This window comes from Pinus tabuliformis, chromosome 3_1, assembly GCF_031772625.1.
Source record: "Pinus tabuliformis cultivar Carrire ecotype Pingquan chromosome 3_1, CPIR1, whole genome shotgun sequence".
NCBI lineage: Eukaryota > Viridiplantae > Streptophyta > Pinopsida > Pinales > Pinaceae > Pinus > Pinus tabuliformis.
This window is the reverse complement of record NC_142301.1, coordinates 736,786,763-736,801,999: the sequence shown is the minus strand read 5'-3', so window position 1 is coordinate 736,801,999 and position 15,237 is coordinate 736,786,763.

The window sequence follows — 15,237 nt, the reverse complement described above, 5'->3', positions numbered from 1 at the left end:
GTCATGGATTCCCACAACTGGTTAGCCGCACATTACTTGAAAACTTTGAAACGGGAGCATTATGTTTTTATGGTAAAATTAATTGTTAGGAATTATAAATAATTAAAGTTTTATATATATTTAAATTTTGTTTATGTACATTGTAATTAATTTTAAATTTATTTAGATGGTTGGATTTTCAAAAAATAATAAAAATATATGGAGTTTTGACTATTGAAATAAGATCATTGTGCGCTTTTAAATTGAGGTGGGCGCTAAATTATAAAATTTGAAAAACCAGATTGTCTAAAATATTTCTATAATTTTCATTTTTTTTAAATAATTAAAAAGTATAATTTGCTATAGATAATATAATTCTCAATATTAAAATTTAAAATTTTTATTTTTATTTAATATTAATAAATAAATAAATTATTAAAAATTTCAGAATATGTTAATTGAATTTAACTTAAATGGTTGAATAGTCTTTATTTTTTTGGTTAGTTTTAAGTTGTGTAATATTTTTTCTTTTTATATTCCAAATTTATTTTTTGATATTGGAGTTTTCTAAAAGCTAAAAAAATATAATTAATTATTTATAATTTAATATTGAAAATTTTAATGAATTTTTTAACAAAAATAAAAATATTTTAATAAAAGATAATTATATTCATAATAATTAAAAGCTAAAGAAAACTTAAATTAAGAATATATATTCAAAATTTGGAAGTCAATAGGAGTTCTGCTATTTTGGGAAATTAAGTATAGGTTTTTTTTGCAGGCAGTTAACTTTTATTATGGAGGTTTTTGTTGAATTTCCATGACTTTGGGTCTAGGTTAAAGTCTTAAAATTAGTGACGCTACCAAACCAAGAATCTCAACCATAAATTACTTTGCACAACAGAAATATAAAGCAATAAATTACACATGCACAAATATACACATTTTTTAACAAATTGTACAATAATGTACAACCCCAATCTTCATTATATTAAACCAAATCCGAATAATACAACAGTATATGGTATACAAGATACAATGACAAACTTCGTTACAACTTTGATGTCGTATCTTGTCATGTCGGTCCTTCGCTTCCATATTGCTCACTAGTAGTGCCTTAGTTCATCAAGTCCACTACACATCGAGACTCCAAGAGGGCTGCCACCTAACAATGTTGCATGTCTCTTCTACTGCATGTACATGAGCTCATAAATCGGCTCTCTGGGTAGGCCTAATTCCCGAGCTCCAATCTACCTTCTAGTAGCCTCTTTCATCCATAAAGGAGCTACTCATAAGGTTGCAAACTTCACCCAATCAAGCACCAAACAACATCCTTCTTGTATGCTGCTCTAGGGCTACTTTGGGTAGCCAACACACTGCCCTCCAATCAAATCAATGGCACCCAATCCAATCACTACAGAATTTGCACCAATGAAGGCTTATGGTCACTCAAACAAGCCTCCAAATTGGCTCCCACGGGCTGCATAAACAAGCAATCCAAACTAGTCACTTCTTGACCCAACACTCCTCTAAAACACTGCTCCAAATTAAGTTTGCATATTATTGTTTGTAACAGTCTTGGTTAGGGCACTTATTGCAGCCCTAAATCTACTTAACAGTCCCCAAACAGGCCCTTAAATGGTTGTGGCATACCTTAAGAGACTTCCTCCTCACCCACGTTGTCACTAGGGATAGGTGTCAACTCTTGAAACACCTCCTACGTAGCCCAGTTGTAGTGTTATGGCTTGCGGCCTAGCACAACAGCCCTTCTGTAGTGAGACAGTCCTCCAAACAATGCCCAAACATACTTAGATCAGCGGTGTTTTGCCCTTCAAGGGCTCGGTCTAACATCTAGCAGCCTCAGCCTCCATAACAATAATCTCTGACCCTGTTTTCACCATTGTTCTAGCCCAAAGACAATCTGCTCCAACCTCAAATTACTCGGCCTTCATTACAGGCTTCGAATCCCTCTCTTTTACATTGTCTAGGCCTCCTCCTTTGCTGCAACTAGGGCTAGATATTCTCCTCTCCACCGAGTCCTCTTCTAGAGGCAACATTACACACAATGGATGCTCTAAAATACATCAAATCACCCTCTATTTATATCCAACTGAGGGGCTCCACGAATTAGTGAAGAGGCACATCTATTGGACAAATTTTACTTCAAGCCTACATGGTTTGAAAACCAATAATTATTTGTCAACTTCAAAAATTCATTTCTCCACTTCTACAACTCGGAATTCGATGATTCTTGAAGCGTTAGATTCTCCTTTCTGCCCTCTATCATCTCATGCTGTCACATGTATAAATGTGCTACTGGAATTGCCCCAAACACGATTGGATGCAAAACCCCATCCTTGGGTTCTAAGCCCACAAGTGATCCTTGTGGTGCTTTTCCCTCCAAACCCTGAACCCTGGGGCTTGGAGTACCTCCCAAGCTTAGCGAGGGAGGTACTTCCAAGACTAGGAAGTATCTCGTCATCATCATCACTACTCGCAACACTTTCCCAACTCCTAGCGCTCACAATCGCAGCAATCCCTGTACAATGAACTACGCCCTTCTCGAAAGTGTCATTGTCACTGCTAGAAGCACCCTGCTTCTTCTTCTTATACCATAATGTCCTCCACTCTCTCCATGATTCCTTCTTGGCAATTGTAGGAGCACCCTTGCTCCCCACTGACCACGCGCTCTTCTTCGATTGTAGAGTCTCCCTCTGAATCTGCAAGCTCCCTCTCGAACTAGACTCCCTCTAAGTCTCTGGAACTTGGACCTTCTTGGGAAGGTGTACCTTCTTCTCTAGAACCTGCACTTGCTCCACCTGCTTCTTTCCATGACCCACAAGCTTTCCTGTCAACCTGTAGAGACCATGCTCTCTAACTCTAAGTACAATCCCATTGAACTTAGAGCCTCTAGGCCTGAGTCTTGCCTTCCCATCCTAAAACAAGACCTCAAACCCCTTCCTCTCGATCATCGAGATGGAGATCACGCTATATCTGAGTCCTGGTACAAACAGTACATCATGGACCTGCATCACACTTCGAGTCCCATTCATCCAGAGTCTCAAAAAACTCTTGTGAACCTGTCATATGTTTTTTCACACAATTGTCCACGTACCGTCCATCCTCATCGATAGTACCCTATGAGAAATGAGAGATCATAGCAAAGTCATCTTATTCCAATCTACTGGTGAGATCATCTATCTCATCTGAAGTGGCATCACTAGTGGCCTGCTTTCCTTTCCTCTTCTCGCCATCTCCCTTCTTCTTCATCAGACATCTCGACGAAAAATGACCCATCTCGCCATAGTTGAAACACTTGACTTTACTCAAGTCCTTCTTTTGCTTACCCTTCATTCCCACTGCAAGTGCCATGTCATCATCAAAACACTTCTTCTTTGCATGAAGATCCTCGTCTCGCAACTCATCCTGAATGAAGTCATCCCACAGCCTATCCCAGTTTGGCAGCTTCTCCTTGGCAACGATCCCTTTGATGAAGGGCTTCCATTCCTTGGTGAACCCTTTCAAGGCAATCCTTACCATATCTCCATCTGAGATAGTCACACCAATGGCAGCAAGCTCATCTTTGACTTGAGACAATCTTGTCAGATACGAGGTCATGCTTTCACCCTTTATCATCTTGGTGGACTTCAACTTATCCTCCAATACCAGTACCCAGTTCTCGTTCTTATTCTAGAACAAATTTTGAAGAGCCATCCACATCTCATGTGCATTGTTCTTCCCAGACAAATGAGGTATTAGGGAATTCTTCACACCATCTAAGATGATCAATCTCGCCCTCGCATCCAAATATTCAAATATTTCCAACTCCTTAGGGTCGGTTGGCTTCTTGATCTCTTTCCCAGTGAACTCCCAGATCTTGTTGACCTGCAAGACCAACTTGATCCTTTCCTTCCAAGGACTATATTTGGACAACCCCTCCAACCTGTCGTTATAACGAAGACCTTCCTGCAACTTTGACATTGTAGTGAACCCTTCACTCACAATGTGACCAACTCCTTCTCACGTTGTACTTTGTTGTGTACAACTATGATTTACTTACTTCCAAAGTAGCTCAGACACACTCTGATACCATGTTGAATTTCCACGACCTTGGGTCTAGGTTAGAGTCTTAAAACCACTGATGCTACCAGCCCAGGAATCTCAACCATAAACTACTCTACACAGTGGAAATATAAAGCAATAAATCGCACATGCACAAATATACACATTTTTTAACAAATTATACAATAATGTACAACCCCAATCTTCATTATATTAAACCAAATCTGAATAATACAAGTCTATGGTATACAAGATATAATGACAAACTTCACTACAACTTTGATGTCGTATCTTGTCCTATCGGTCCTTCGCTTCCGTACTGCTCACTAGTAATGCTTAGTTCATCAAGGCCACTAGACATCGAGACTCCAAGAGGGTTGCCACCTAAGAATGTTGTATGTCGCTTTTGCTGCATGTACACGGGCTCATAAATATGCTCTCTGGGTAGGCCTAATTCCCGAGCTCCAATCTTGCTTCTAGTAGCCTCTTTCGTCCATCAAGAAGCTACTCTTAAGGCTACAAACTTCACCCAATCATGCACCAAACAACATCCTTCTTGTATGCTTATCTAGAGCTATGTTGGGTAGCCAACACACTCCTCTCCAATCAAATCAATTGCACCCATTCCAATCACTGCGGAATCTGCACTGATGAAGGCTTATGGTCACTCAAACAAACCTCCAAATTGGCTCCCACAGGCTGCATAAACAAGTGATCCAAATTGGTTACTTCTTGACCCAACACTCCTCTAAAACACTGCTCTAAATTATGTTTGCATATTGTTGTTTGTAAAATTCCTGGTTATGGCACTTATTGCAGAGCTAAATCTACTTGACAGTCCCCAAACAGGCCCTCAAATGGCTGCGACATACCTTAAGAGACTTCCTCCTCACCCACGTTGTCACTAGGGATAGGTGTCAAGCCTTGAAACACCTCCTATGCAGCCCAGTTGTAGTGTTATGGCTTGCGACCTAGAAAAACAACCCTTCTGTAGTGAGACAATCCTCCAAAAAATGCTCAAACATACTCGGATCAGTGGCGCTTTTCCCTTCAAGGGCTCAGTTTAGCATCTACCAGCCTTGGCCCTTATAAAAACAATCACGGACCTTGTTTTCACCACTGTTCTAGCCCAAAGACAATTCGTTCCAACCTCAAATTACTCAGCCTTCATTACACGCTTCAGATCCCTCTCTTTTACGTTGTCTAGGCCTCCTCTTTTGCTGCAGCTAGGGCTAGATATTCTCCTCTCCACCGAGTCCTCTTCTAGAGGTAACGTTGCACACAATGGATGCTCTAAAACACATCAAATCACCCTCTATTTATATCCAAATGAGGGGCTCCATGAATTAGAGAAGAGACACATCTATTGGACAAATTTTACTTCAAGCCTATATGACTTGAAAACCAATAATTATTTTTCAACTTCAAAAAATCATTTCTCCACTTCTACAACTTGGAATTTGACGATTCTTGAAGCATTGGATTCTCCTTTCCACCCTCTATCGTCTCATGTCATCACATGTATAAATGTGCTACCAGAATTTCCCCAAACACGATTGGGTGCAAAACCCTATCCTTGGGTTCCAAGCCCACAAGTGACCCCTATGGTGCTTTTCCGTCCAAACCCTTAATCTTAGGGCTTGGAGTACCTCCCAAGCTACATAAATCAACAATGTCAACATAGGATAAAGCCAAGCATATCTACAGTCCTCACACTATCTCTGGAGGTTGTTAATTGGGTTTATCATGTATAGAGGGGTGATGGCGTCATGGGGACTGTTGAAAAAAGTGCAACTAGGTTTGGCCTTCATAACAACATGATCTTTGTAAATGATGTAATAAAAGAGAATAAATTTATTTTTGTATGCCTTGCTGCATGGGTTTCATGAGCAAGAAGTGTCATTAGGTAAATTACTTATTCTTGATATCTTTAGGATTTATTAATAAAGTCAAAGAGTCAATTCATGTATGAAGGAGCTCTTTAAGAGCCTATGTAAAATGTATTCAAGCCAAAAAAGCCCTCCAAGACCAAGAACAATCCTCCAAAAGCAAGCACAAGTAGACTGCAAGCAAAATGTTAAGGAGGATATCATGTCGGCTCCAAAATAAAGCAAATACATAATTAAATGAAATGTCGGATTAGATAAAAAACATGTTGGTTCACAAGTTCAAGTCTGCTCATTTTTGGAGCACAAACCACTATAAATACCCGTCTAGGGTCCGTAAATGGCAGATCAGAACTCGCAATTTCTTTATGAAATTTCGGATGGTTAAAGGAGCAGATCCGCATTACAGGAAGGAGACAGTTCAGGGTTTCAGATGGAGAAGTATCACCATGCTATTCAGATGGGTATAAGGTCTAAGGTCTGCATAAAAGGAGGACAAAATAATGGTGATTACAGTAAGTAATCACAACATCAAAACCCTCGCAGATCCCTGAGATCTCGACTCTTTCGGAAGGTATCACTGGAGTATAATCTCGGCATGATTGTGATCTCGGAGCATATCACAGTAAGAAGATTTGGATCTTTCTCCTAGTACACTTGGCATATATATATATATATATCTAAGTGATCTCACAACATCACATTACCTCGGCATACTAAGACGCAATCACAATGACAAGGGTTACAAGCAGTAATGACAATGATTATTACAGTCTCGGCATAATGGAAGAAGTTGTGATAATGATGACAAGGATGATCAGTATTGGCAAGGAGTGACAAGGATTATGATTTCATAGTGTTACGCGTTATTTCAACCTACAATGAGGTGTAGTCACAAGTCATGATCTTGTTCTTGAAAATCATGATCTTGATTACCCCTATGATAATCTCAAGGAGCATTCATGGTGCAGTAGTGATATTCTCAATGATGGCAGTAGTAATGAAGACCTCAGTGATGCAGAAGTAATGGCCTTAATGGTATAGTAGTAAAGATGATCTCAACAGTGACAAAGAAGAGGATTGATGTCTTGGTCTTGGAGTGGCAGAATGTGTCAAGGGTCATGGTCTTGGTATTCGTCAATTGGAATCTCTATAAGAAGAATTTTTGTGCGGGTTTTCCTCTCCAAGAGGGAGAGGTTTTGGCCCTGGAAGAAATCCAATTAATTTGTGTTCTTGTCTCTTTTGTTTTTGGTAGTAGTTTGATGAAGTAAACACATACACTAATAATGCAAAGAAGATCAAGCTAAGATAAATTGTATAAACACTTCACAAATTTTTATCATGTTAAGAAGAATCTCTCTAATTTCTGAATGCCCTAGATTCTTCAACATGGTATCAAAGCACAAGGTTCAGAAGTCAAAAGAAGGGCAGAAAAGAGACATGCAAGGATCAAGTTTCAAGCAAGGCATCAAAGCTAGCTAAAGGAATCAAGATCTACATTCAAAGATCAAGACCTAGATCAAAGAAGTAGCCTACAACAACAAGGGCTTTTCATATCTCAGGGTACATGACAACAGTTTTGGTGCCTCTCACAATTTCGTCTACAACATCCTAGTGATAGTCACTATCTCAGGTTGAATCCTTCTCTATAAATAACACGGTCTTAAAGTCTCGGACTCTCATAACTTTATTCAAGGGCAGATATAGGAGTTTATATGGAAAGAACTCAAAACAAAAGTTGTACTAACTGATGGATCTCTATACATCATGGCAAGCAATTTCAATTCGATGATGCATACTTCAAGGCTCCTTATGTAGCCCAATTATATCAGCAGTTTGTTGAATATATAAATCAAGATAACTCGAAGGCAAAGAAGGAAAAACACATTAATAACAGAAAGGATCATTTCCTTACCCTAGAAGGAAAACAGTCAAGGGAAGTAGCGAATCATTCAAGAAGAAGCCCTCATACATATTCTTTTACCAACATCGAAGCAATCAAGGTGAAGACTTCATCTTCACAATCAAGTAAGTTTCTTTTCATTCTATAATCAAGTTTGATTCTATGACTTCATGATTGCAAGAAGATCTATAGGTTGGATGGGTTGTCAAAGGTTCTTGCATGGAATAAAAGGGATTGTCATAATCCTCATAGTTGAGAGAAGTCAGTGAACAGGTCTCCTCTAAATTCATGAGCGGGAACTCTTAAAAGTCCTCCCATCTCTATGTAGCAATAAAGGGGACAGAAAAGAAGTAAATGAAATGCTAGAAGATGTACTCTCTATAATGCAATAAAGAAGGTCATCTTCATGAGATCTCAATTAGGAGATCTGAGAAAGATGATAAGAAACTAATCATCTACATTCTTAATAAGGAAGATGGCAAGTATCCTTGGGACATGGAAGTTTCCTCATGTCGACTTGCGATGTATATGCAAGATGGAACAAGGACAAAAGTGTTGAAGGTTAAAAAGACTTAAACATGTGCAGAAAGGCAATGGAAGTTTTCAAGACAACATAGCTAAGATTCAATGTTATGGAAAGAAGCTCATATCGTCGGAAGGATGGAGGACGCTGAAGAAAAAGGTTAAGGAAAGAGGGAGTAATAGACCTCCACTATGAGTGAGATGGTGTCCCTCACAAAAGGGTCCTATCACAAGCTCCAAAATATTCTGCAGATATGATCATGATAATAAGATGCATCGTGGCATCATGGAAATAAGAGATCGTATGGGAATCATGAAGGACATAGCTCATGGGAACCTCATTGAACATTAAAGGAAAGGAAGAAGTCATCCAAGTCAAAGGAAACACTTGCCAGATGGGGATATGCAAGATCCTAAATATTCTCTGATGGAAACCTCAACAGAGGATTCACTAATATAGAGAGGCAACAAGTGTTTCATTAGGAAATCTGACTTTTGGAATTCATGAGATGATGGTCTGATGACATGAGAAATGAAGCAGATTAAGGGATTGAAGATATTTTCAATCAAGGAAGTTGTTGGAAGAAGCCTAGATAACCTAGAGGTATGTATGCTTGTATTTGTATTTAATATTGTAGTGTCATGACATATGGTTGCAGGTAACAGGGATCAAGCATGATCGAGAGAAAAAGGATCTCCTTCTCTGAAAGGATGCAGAAAGACATAAGTCACACTAGATGAAATCAACATAATATGTCCTCATGTGAAGTATGAGGTGGTTGACCACAATTAAAGAAACTCTAATTGAAAGCTCCTGGGAATGGAAGGTGTGAGGATGGAAGAGATCGTGAAATATGCAACCATGATGAATGAAATCAACATCCAAAGGGAATTTGACCAGGAAATCTCCCGGAAAGATGTGAAGACACTAATGGAAGTCTGAAAAGATGAAGACCCTTGACAACAGATATCGTTGGGAGATGTGTCAACATTATGCAGGATGTTGATACCTACAAGAAGATGTCACTAGAAAAGGCCATCACCAAAAAGGTAATATGTGATTTGTTTTTGGTTTTTGACCTCTTGGAGAAAGTCTAGGTATGTGTGCAGGGCCAAGATAAAGATAGCTGTGAAGGATGTCACAACTATGTACCTTGTGATCTAGAGCAATCACCATTGAAGGAAGATAGATGGCCCTATGAAGGAAGCCCTAGATGTAAAGCTAATGAGGATACTTTCTGGAAAAAGAAGGAATGACATGATGAAGGAAAGTGATGGATGGCTAAACCCTACATATGAAAATTCATGACATCGAGGTTATGGATCATCAGGCAACTAGAAAACCCTGTAAAGTGTTGATGATAGAGTCCCTATTTAAGAGGGAGCTCTGGAAGGTTCCTATGAGTAAAGGAACCCAAGCAAGTTTCTAAGTAAAGAGAAACTTGGAACTCATCCCTGGTTAAGAGGGAGAGTTAGACACGACATTTTTGTCTTCAGTTTGGAAGAAATAATGGAGGATTATGTAATCATCTGACATTCGACACTCTTTGAGGATGTGGTGGGGCATCCAAGGCAAGAGTGGGCAAGAGTACCGATATTCTTGAGGGTTGGGAACCCAAGATGAGAATAGTCCTAGTAGGGCATACTTGGAGAACACCCGGGTGGGTATGACCCTAAGAGAGACAATGATGATGCGTGTCTATCAATCATTGGTATCACCAACATTGTGTGCTCTGATCTAAGTGAGAGATAGAGCTGTTAGTCAAGGCCTTGCTATATGAAAACAATGTTGGTTGAAATGATGTTATAACAAATGGATTGCAAATCCGATTCTTCTTATGAGAAATTCTTCAGATTGAGAATGACCAAGTACCATTATGAATACCTCCCTAGTTAAGAGGGAGTGTTGAAAAAAGTGTAACTAGGTTTGGTCTTCATAATGACATGATCTTTGTAAATGATGTAATAAAAGAGAATAAATTTATTTTTGTATGCCTTGCTACATGGGTTTCATAAGCAAGAAGTGTCATTAGGTAAAAGACGTATTCTTGATGTCTTTAGGATTTATTAGTAAAGTCAAAGAGTCAAGTCATATGAAGGAGCTCTTTAAGAGCCTATGTAAAATGTATTCAAGCCAAAATAACCCTCCAAGACCAAGAACAATCCTCCAAAAGCAAGCACAAGAAGACTACAAGCAAAACGTTAAGGAGGATATCATGTCGGCTCCAAAATAAATTAAATACATAATTAAATGACATGTCGGCTTGGATAAAAGACATCTCAGTTCACAAGTTCAAGTCGGCTCATTTTTTGAGCACAAACCACTATAAATACCTGTCTAGGGTATCCGCAAATGGCAGATCAGAACTCACAATTTCTCTCTGAAAATTCGGATGGTTAAAGGAGCAGATCTGCATTACAGGAAAGAAATGGTTCAGGGTTTCGGATGGAGAAGTATCACCATGCTGTTCAAATGTGTACAAGGTCTAAGGTCTGCATAAAATGAGGACAAAACAATAGTGATTACAATAAGTAATCACAACTTCAAAAACCCTCGTAGATCCTTGAGATCTCTACTCTTTCTGAAGGTATCACAAGAGTATAATCTCGACATGATTGTGATCTCAAAGCATATCATAATAAGAAGATTCAGATCTGTCTCCTAGTAGCCTTGGCATATATATGTATCTCAGTGATCTCACAACAGCACACTACCTCGGCATACTAAGATGCAGTCACAGTGACAAGGGTAACAAGCAATAATGACAATGATTATTACTCGGCATAATATGATAATGACAAGGATGGTTGGTCTTGTCATAATGGAAGAAGTTGTGATAATGATGACACGAATGATCAGTCTTGGCAACAGAGTTACAAGGATTATGATTTCATAGTGTTACATGTTATTTCAACCTATAATGAGGTGCAATCACAAGTCATGATCTTGTTCTTGAAAATCATGATCTTGATCACCTCTGTGGTAATATCAAGGAGCAGTCATGGTGCAGCAATGATATTCTCAATGATGGCAGTAGTAATGAAGACCTCAGTGATGCAAAAGTAATGGCCTTAATGGTGCAACGGTAAAGATGATCTCAACAGTGACAGAGAAGAGGATTGGTGTCTTGGTCTTGGAGTGGCAGAATGTGTCAAGGGTCATGGTCTTGGTATTCGTCAATTGGAATCTCTATAAGAAGAATTTTTGTGCTGGTTTTCCTCTCCAAGAGGGAGAGGTTTTGGCCCTGGCAGAAGTCAAAATACTTTGTGTTCTTGTCTCTTTTGTTTTTGGTAGCATTTTGATGAAGTAAACACATACACTAATAATGCAAAGAATATCAAGCTAAGATAAATTGTATAAATGCTTCACAGATTGTTATCATGGTAAGAAGAATCTCTCTAATTTATGAATGTCATAGATTCTTCAATAGGGACATCGAGATGGACGATATTCTCGTTAATTATTCCTCCAACACTTACGAGTTTTGCCAAGTGTGGGCAAATCCACCTAGGGATATATCGAATGTAGTTGATATGGGTCCAGAGGAAGAGTCTTTGGAGCATGATGACAACCAAGTGGTGAGAGTGTTGGTTGGCTTGCCCTAGTTTCGAGAAAATGTCACAAGTTTGACAGGTGATATGATAGAGACTTCCGACACACACTCACAGGCTCAGACAGGGACCCTGAAGCTTGAAGCAGGGGCAAAGGATTTGGTGGAGGAACACACATCTTTCTCCCATAGAGAAGTTTTGATAATCACTTTAACACTTTCTAAGGATGGTTTTCGATCAAAGCTTGTGGTGGATACAGAGAACGACTTGGAATTTTCTTTGGGAAGTAGGTTGTAGAGCTCTTTCTTGAAGGGGTTGGAGGCATCTCAGAGGTTGGAAGGTTTGGTTGGTAGTAGGGTTTTTGCTGCTCTATTGCTCCTTAAGAATCTCCACGACCTAGAGGATTTCTCCTTTGGGAGCATCTCTTTGGGTTTTTTGGGGGAGAAACCCCATTCAAATGGTTTAGTTGAGCCTCCTATTTGTTGTGTAGGAGAAGCTCTATAGGGTCAAGATTCACAACTGAAAGGAATGGGCGACACCCAAGGGGAATTGGTGAACTCGAAAGGGAAAAAATTTTCAGGATCCAAGAGGAAAAAGGGATAGTGCAACAAGATAAAAAGTGGGGACCCTAAACTAATTATGGGAGAAGACATTCAACTTCCTGAGGTCCTCCATATGGTTGAATTGGTGGTGGTAGGTCGAGCAAGAGGTTGGCATATTTTATTAAAACCCTACAAGAATGGGTTGATGGAGAGTGGGGACAATGGTTTGTAGTCGAGCCATCGGTGGTGACCTCAGCACGAAGATGTTTTATGTTTGCGTTCAAGGCAACTGATGAGGCCACATGGGTTTTGGAGTGAATCTAGAGTATCGATTCAACACCAATACTTATGAAAAAATCAGACACCCCTATTTGACGCCAACAGAGAGAGGATCATTATGGCTCTATTTTGGGTGTGGTTGCCTAGGCTACCTATATAGTACTGGTCGATGGAGGATTTTTGTGTTATAGGGAACAAATTGGGAGAGTTTTTGGATGTGGATATGTCTTTCATCTCTACAAGCCTTATGTCATTAGATCACATTCTTGTAAAGTCCCTCGTGAGGGTTTATATGCTTAATTAGAGCTAGGTTATCTTAGAATGACGCACTGATAAATTTTGGGTTTTGAAGGGATCCCCTTCAGATGCAGACAATGCCATCAACATGGGCACATTATTCGAGATTGTGCACTCTCTTTTAAGGGTCACAAGACCAAAGGGAAGGTAAGAAAAGGGGCCTGCCCATACAAAAGGATCATCCTGAGAAGTCACAACATTTGATGGAAATACCTATGGAAGATCCCATAGCCCCTCGACGTCCATTATGGGAAGTAGAATTTGGAAGTCAACCACTTATAGAGAAGGAAGTTGAGCCATAGACCTTGGTGAAGATCATAGCTCTGCCTCCATGTCCTTCTAACACTCAGGTTACTTCCTCATCCCTTCAGTCTATTGCTTTCTTGATTGATTCTTTATCTAGTTTGGATATGGGTGCAACATTTTCCTCCCAACATGAGCCTCAGCGAGAGACTTTTCCTTCCCTACAATCTTTGGCTTAGGAACAATGTCCATGCCCCTTAGCTCCCCTTCATATCCCCTCCCCACAAATCTCCTTGTCTAATGGACAAGATGAGCCGATGGATGATTAGGTGCTCAATATTTAGCTCAAAAATCAAAGTTCTCAGAATGGCTCGAAACCTAAATGACCACGTTTGTCTCAACGAAATGATCCTAACGCAACTCATTTCACTGAAAACCGAGTATGTATGAGGAAGATATCGTGTTTTGTCCGCTTTGCCAAACAGAATAAATTTTGCAAAAAAATGTACAGTCACTGCAGAGTCAGTAGTCTTTACTGCTGACCTGGTAGGTGACTGGGCAAGGTCAAAGGTCAGTTAACTACCTATCAGGTTTCGCCAAGTGTCAGATGGTGGTTGGGTTATCATATTTGGTGACGTGGAATATTTCTATTGGTTGAAGGTGGGCCAATGAGGAGGGGACAAGTGGCAAGCCCATAGGCTGTCACGTGTCCCTCCCGAAAGGAACGGTTATGGTGTAGTGATATATTTTTATGGCAGGCTAGGGGGTCGAACCCAGGGCCTGCTCCAGGCAAACCAAAAGTCTTACCGCTATACCATCACATGTTTCTTAACTGTTATAGGATTCCGTGTATATTTGAATTGATAACAGTTTGGAGTTGGGGGTTAGGAGGGCTAGCCCTCCCATGTGAACACCTTGGTGGTAACAGCGCGACTATTCATCCGGTGGCTACAACAAACTGTAACCACAACTGTTGCGGTTACCACGAAATGTATCCACCTCCATTCAAACCGCCATGGTTAACGGTTAGCAGAGACTGCCAGCATAGACCATGACATTTATTGCCACCATGTGACTCCTCCACATAAACTGCCAGTGCAAACGGAAACAGTTTATCCATTAACCAAGCGATTAGCGCTAATCAACCTGGATCAACACCTAATTAGTTTGCTCTTAGCATTAATTAACCCACAGTTTAATTCAACGGTGTTTTTGGCGGGCCCTCCTAATTCGGCGATAACTCTAGTTTAGTGGAGTTAACTGGAGTTTCTCCAGTTGTTTGTTTTTGTGGAGGTTTACTAGGCGAAAGCAGTTTTGGTCACATCTGGAGAAAAAATTGACCAAATTGAGCTCAGGAAAAGGTGTTCCTAGCTTATTTGAGCATTCTGAACACATTGAAGCAAGTTTTAAGAGCAGTAGAACTTTGTAAACATCACTTTTACCATTATTGAGCTAATACAGAGGCCCAAGCCATGGAAGCTAGACCAAGGAGATGTAGCCCAGGAGGGGTGAACTCCTTCATCAAAACACCGTGTTAAGTGTTCTTTTGAATGGTTTTTTGTACATTTACTTGTTGTTATTCAACACTTGTTTTCATGTTATTTTGCTCATGTATTTCACATAAAAATTGACAAAATTTACCAGTTTCCAATCACAAACACCATAAGAGAACCATGCACATGAAGCAATTGACAAGCATTTGTTTATAAATTTGAAGTTGAAATTATCACAAAAAAACTAACATTCAACAAAAGATCAGTGGACTCCCTCTCCCACTATAATCTCAAGCCATGGATATCTAAAGGGACTTCCTCTCATTGTTATGGGAGCCTAGGCCCCTTTATTTTGACCCTTCTAGGTGGGATAAATCGGGGCAAAAATCCCACTTGTCAAAAGCACAAAAAAATGCCAGACTTAATGTAGCTGTTGGAAAATAGTTATCCACAGATGGGGCACTTATAGCAACAAGGAC